The sequence below is a fragment of the Heptranchias perlo genome, chromosome 2 (assembly GCF_035084215.1).
Source record: "Heptranchias perlo isolate sHepPer1 chromosome 2, sHepPer1.hap1, whole genome shotgun sequence".
Classification (NCBI taxonomy): domain Eukaryota; kingdom Metazoa; phylum Chordata; class Chondrichthyes; order Hexanchiformes; family Hexanchidae; genus Heptranchias; species Heptranchias perlo.
The window spans coordinates 23,597,033-23,603,782 of record NC_090326.1 but is presented as its reverse complement, the minus strand read 5'-3'; positions in this window follow the sequence as shown (position 1 = coordinate 23,603,782).

The window sequence follows — 6,750 nt, the reverse complement described above, 5'->3', positions numbered from 1 at the left end:
GTGGAAGAGAAAGTGAACTCTTACTAAGAGTCTCTGCCCGGTTCTTGATGCAACGTGTTTCTTCACCTCCGAGTTTTGTTTTCTTTCTAAATATAAATCAGGAAATAAGGGGGCTTGTAAAAAAGGTAATGCAATAATCATGAGCGATTTTAGCTTTCACATAGATTGGACAAATCAAATTGGCAAAAATAGCCCTGAGGAGGAGTTCATAGAGAGTATTAGGGACTGTTTCTTAGACCAATACATCGGGGAACCAACCAGGAAACAGGCCATTTTGGATCTGGTAATGGGTAACGAAACAGGATTAATTAATGATCTCAAAGTAAAGGATCTCTTGGGAAGCAGTGATCATAACATGATAGAATTTCATATCCAGTTTGAGAGCGAAGGTCTTGGGTCTGAAACTACTGTATTAAACTTAAATAAGGGCAATTATTAAGGAATGAGGGTGGAATTGGCTAAAGTGGACTGGGTAAACAGATTAGATGGTATGATGGTGGATAAGCAGTGGCAAACATTTAAAAAGATATTTTATGACTCGCAACAAAAATATATCCCTGTGAGGAGGAAAGACTCCACAAAAAGGGTGAACCAACCATGGCTAACTAAGGAAGTGAAGGATTGTATCAGGTTAAAAGAAAAAGCATACAACATGGCAAAGATTACTTGTAAGCCCGAAGATTGAAAAAACTTTAAAAACCAGCAAAGGATGACTAAAAGAATAATAAAGAGGGAGAAAATAAATTATGAGAGTAAACTAGCAAGAAATATAAAAACTGACAGTAAAAGCTTCTACAAGTATATAAAAAGGAAGAGGGTAGCTAAAGTAAACATTGGTCCCTTAGAGGATGAGACTGGGGAAATAATAGTGGAAAACAAGGAAATGGCAGAGCAATTGAACAGATATTTTGTATCTGTCTTCACAGTAGAAGACACTAATAACATATCAATAATAGTAGATAATCAAGGGGCATAGGGGAGGGAGGAACTAAAAACAATCACTATCACTAGAAAAAAAGTACTAGGTAAACTAATGGGTCTAAAGGCTGACAAGTCCCCGGGACCTGATGGCTTGCATCCGAGGGTCTTAAAGGAAGTGGCTACAGAGATAGTGGATGCATTGGTTGTAATCTTCCAGAATTCACTAGATTCTGGAAAGGTCCTAGAGGATTGGAAAACCGCAAACGTAACACCCCTATTCAAGAAGGGAGTGAGACAGAAAGCAGGTAACTATAGACCGGTTAGCCTAATATCTGTGATTGGGAAAATGCTAGAATCCATTATTAAGGAAGTAGTAGCAGAACATTTGGAGACTCATAATACAATCAAGGAGTCAACATGGTTTTATGAAGGGGAAATCGTGTCTGACAAATTTATTAGAGTTCTTTGAGGCAGGGTGGATAAAGGGGAACCAATGGATGCAGTATATTTAGATTTCCAAAAGGCATTCGATAAGGTGCCACATAAAAGATTACGGCACAAGAGCTCATGGTTTTGGGGGTAATATACCGGCATGGATAGAGGATTGGCTAACTAACAGAAAACAAAGAGTCGGGAAAAAAGAGTAATTTTCAAAAAGGCAATCTGTAACTAGTAGCGTGCCGCAGGGATCAGTGCTGGGGCCTCAACTATTTACAATATATATCAATGACTTGGATGAAGGAACAGAGTGTCTTGTGGCCAAATTTGCTGAGAACACAAAGGGCTCGATTTTACCACCCGCTTTCGGGTGCGTTCTCGGCGGGGGGGCCCCGAAAATCGGGAAATCGGGAAATCCAGGAGCGGGACCGGATCCCGCCACGATCCCGCCCACTTCCGGGTTCCCCGCTGACGCGCCGGCGTGCGTGCGCAGCCTCCGCTGGTGGGAATCCCGCAGGCAATTAAAGCCAGCGGGATGCCACTTGACAATATTTAGTTAGGTATTTCAGGTCATTAACTGACCTGATTAAGGGACTATGTGGGATTTTTGAACAACATGGGACTGTTTCCCACACTGGGGGAAACACTCCCAGCTTGAATGGACGTGTTGCAGCTGTCAGCCTGTGGCAGCTGCAAAGGTTCATTTGACAGGTGGGGGGGGAGACCCTCACCCATTGCAGGAGGCCACTCTGTCACTTGGGACAAAGTTTGGCCTCCACCACCCTCCTCCTGACGGTCAAAGTCACCAACCTGCACACTTACCCCGGGGTCCGGAGACATGTACCTACCTTGCGGACCCCCTCAGATGTACATCTTGCGGATGGGGGCCGCCGTAGCTGCAGTCATGACCCCCTCGGAGGGCGAACAGCATCACCAGCCTCACCAGCCTTGCCATCCACGCCGTCCACCTCTGACACGTGGAGCTGCACAACAGAGTGCTGTGACACATCCACCTGTACAGCAGGAGGGAGGGCTACCACAGAGAGAGATGCGTCACAGGGGGTACTACCCTCGCCACAGAGTCCATAGACCGAGGCTCAGCTTCCTGGACCTCTCTGAGCAGCAGTGCACACGGAGGCTCAGAGTCACTCGACATGTCGCCGTGGACATCTGCAGCCTCTTTCATGCCGAGCTGCTCCTGGCTGGCCTGTGCACCATCTTCCTACCTGTCGCTGTCAAAGTCACCACTGCCCTCCCGAACTTCTCCTCCGCAGCCTTCCAGGGTGCAACCGGGGACATCGCTGATGTCTCTCAGTCGTCTGCGCAGAAGAGCCCTGCAAATACACCTACACCCACTCTGCAGTGACACAATGGGTGGCATCAATGGTGGGTCCTCATAGTGATACCCAGGAGCAGGCATTATTGCACAAACCGGACAGGATTCGCGAAGACATGGCAGTAGTGGTGCCAATATAATGTGTGATGTGAGTTGTTCTTTAATTCAACAGAAGTCAGAACCATGACAAACCCTCAAGCACCCTTGTGCATCCCCTTCATGCTCACGACACATTTGCCTTACGCTGCCTACTGCACATATGTGATGCATGCCCTGTGGCTGCAGAACAGGTGGTGGCAGGTTGAGTGAGGCTGGCCGTGAGAGAGATGCACGGGAGGGTGAGTATGGGATAGAGCCATGAGATTGTATGAGGATTGGGTTGCGTGGTAGTGGCGGGGTGAGTACTGGCGAGGTGAGTAAGTGCAGGTAAGATGAGGATGGGGTTTGAGTGGGTATGAGGGGTGATGTGACAGAGTAGTGTTGGCAGTGCCGAAGGAGATGTGGGGTGGGGGCAGTGATGTGGCAGGCGGAGTGTAGGGGAAGGACTACGTGTACTCACTGTGGCTGACCTACTGAGGTCATTGGACCGCCTCCTGCACTGTGTGCAGGTGGGCGATATGTTGGTGGCGCAGGTGACCCCCTCTGCCTCCTCGAGCCAGGCCTTCCTGGTGGCGGAGGCAGGCCACTTCCTCCTGCCTGCCGGGGGGAAGATCTCTGTCCTCCCCCTCCTCTTCACCCCATGTATTGATACCTGGGGTGAGGCATCATTAAACTGGGAGCAGCCTTCCCCCTGGGCTGCTCCATGCAGTCATCTTTGCTATTTGTTGCAGCATCTGTCAGTGGAGGACTGCCCCTTTAAATAGAGCGCCTCCAGCTGACAGATCGTACTGCGCATGTGCAGCCCGCCCGACGCGCAGATCAGCAGCGGGGAACCCGGAGGAGCAGGTAAGTGCATCCAATTAGTGGTTTGCCTGCTACGATCGCGCGGGAAACCCACTAATTTCACCGGGCGCGTTACCCACGAATGGGCAAAAATTTGGCAGATGGCTTATAATGTGGGAAAATGTGAAGTCATTCACTTTGGGAAGAAAAATAAAAAAGCAAAATATTATTTGAATGGAGAAATACTACAAAATGCTGCGGTACAGAGGGATCTGGGTGCCCTTATTTAAGGAAGGACATACTTGCATTGGAGGCAATTCAGAGAAGGTTCACTAGGTTGATTCTGGGTATGGAAGGGTTGTCTTATGAGGAAGGATTGAACAGGTTGGGTTTATACTCATTGGAGTTTAGAAGAATGAGAGGAGATCTTATTGAAACATACAAGATTATGAGGGGACTCGATAGGGTAGATGGTGAGAGGATGTTACCCCTCATGGGGGAATCTAAAACTAGGGAGCATAGTCTCAGAATAAGAGGTCGCCCGTTTAAGACGGAAATGAGGAGGAATTTCTTCTCCCAGAGGGTGGTGAATCTTTGGAATTCTTTACCCCAAAAAGCTGTGGAGGCTGAGTCATTGAATACATTCAAGGCTGAGTTAGACAAATTTTTGATCAGTAAGGGAGTCAAAGGATATGGGGAAAGGGCGGGAAAGTGGAGTTGAGGTAAAAATCAGATCAGCCATGATCTCATTAAATGGCGGAGCAGGCTCGAGGGGCCGAATGGCCTACTCCTGCTCCTATCTCTTATGGTCTTATTCTAAATTTCCTCCTGTTTCTCCTTTTTGATCCCTGTACAAGTTTGCAGTCACTGGAAATGGTCGTTACAGCCAGGGATATCATAGAACAATTCTATTTTGGCTCTGCAAAAAAACATGGCTTGCCATGATGGATTTCAGCAGCATGGGGCACCATGAAGTGGCAGGATGCAGTTTCATTGCTGTGCTCTGTCCCAAACTTTTCTCTCCTGCTCACGGTCTGCCCTTTTCCTCCATACATTAATCTCCTAAGAAATAATGTGAGGAGTGATACCGAAATGCACCTTGTTGATTCCCCACACGTTGAGTTCCTTATCTTAGTCATTGCTGCTGTGGTGAGATGTCAATCAGAGGCCAGCTGCTACTCCACGGGGTGGAAAGAAAGAACTTGCATTTATACAGTGCCTTTCATGACTTCAGGATGTCCCAAAGTGCTTTACAACCAATTAAGTACTTTTGAAGTTTAGTCACTGTTGCAATGTAGGAAATACGGCAGCCGATTTGCAACCAGCAAGGTCCCACAAACAGCAATGAAATAATGACCAGATAATCTGTTTTATGTGTTGGTTGAGGGATAAATATCGGCCAGCACAACGGGGAGATCTGCCCTGCTCTTCTTCGAATACTGCTGTGGTATCGTTTACTTCCACCCGAGGGCAGACAGGACCTCGGTTTAACGTCTCATCCGAAAGGTGGCACCTTTAAAATTGCAGCGCTCCCTCAGTACTGCACTGGAGTGTCAGCCTGGATATTGTGCTCAAGCCTCCATAGTGAGGTTTGAACCCACAACCTTCTGACTCAGGCTAGAGTGCTACCAACTGAGCCACGGCTGACAAGGGAAGGGAAAAACTGGAGCGGGGGGCGGGGGGTGTGGGTGGAGAGCTGATGCACCAAGCCCTGGTCAACTGCTTGCTCTCTTGGGGCAAGGATGGTACACAGTGCCAGGAGGCTCTGAAAAGGAGACTTTTTTAAAGTCAAGTATTCTATTTTAGTACAGCATTTGCCAGGAAATGTTTGCATGTCCAGGTAAACTGTTGCAGTTGACTAGACTTCTGGTTTATAAACCAATTCAAAAATATTAACATGGATTTTATTTGCAAAAACAAATTCGTACGTCATCTTATTTTTACATGCCTAGTTTCAGCTGATATGAAGATGCAGCACAGCACTACAGAAACCATGGTAAATCCAGGGCAAGAAGTCCGGGCTCTTCAAGATAGGAAAGACAGCTGATCTTTCTAGGGCAATATTACATCTAAAAGGGAAATGTCTTTCGGATCTACTTTGAAACACCATGTATCTCAGACCAAATACCTCAGCCCCTCAATCACAATACGCTGTGCGACCATAAGGCTTAAGGGTCAAATAGATTTCTCACTTCACCACCGTCCTTCTATCTTGCAAACACTTTGGGAAAAAAAAGCATGACTGTCACAAAATTCTCTTTTTAAGGGGGTGGAACAGGAAAAATAAAAATGGAGATAGACTATAAAGGATAGACCTGGGGATCTCTATCAGCCATTCAAAAGAGCAATTGATGTGCTTGATACAGAGCAAGAACATATCAGTGAGTCACCTCCTTCTGGTATTTTGAACTCAGCATTACTGGAGCTTGAATCATCTTATTTTTCTCAACTATTTACAATCTATATCAATGACTTGGATGAAGGGACCGAATGTATGGTTGCTAAATTTGCTGATGACACAAAGGTAGGTAGGAAAGTAAGTTGTGAAGAGGACATAAGGGGCACTAAATTGGGCTGTGTAGCGCCTGTTGTTTTGGCGCTACACGGGCTCTCTGACATCCAAGATGGCATCTTGGATGCGCACGCATGTTTCCAGCGTGACGTGCGCCGGACACCATCTTGGTATAGGAGATAGCACAGGCGCAGATAACTAACGCTCATGTAAAGTAGGGAGAAAATGACTTCAATCAGTGTGCAATGCTAATTTAAAGTGATCGACACCATTTTGGGATTTAACGCTCAACTCAACGCACAGTCTTAACCCCGACCATCTGAACGTGTCTTAGAGTGCCTGGAGGACCCCCACCGGTGCTATTTAAAGGGACCATGCAGTATTTACAGGTTAGTGGCTGGATTATTGCTTCTGGCTGCCGAGACATTTACAACTGTTTTTGGAGATCTCCTAGACTTGAATACTAGGACACGGGACATAGCCTAACATTTAGAGCAGGAGTGAAGTTAGGAAATGCTTCCGCATGCAAAGGGTGGGAGACATTTGGAATGCTCTTCTGCAGACAGCAGTTGATGCTAGCTCACTTGTGAATGTTAAATCTGAGATTGATAGATTTCTGTGAACCAAGGGTATTAAGGGATATGGGGCTAAGGCGGATATA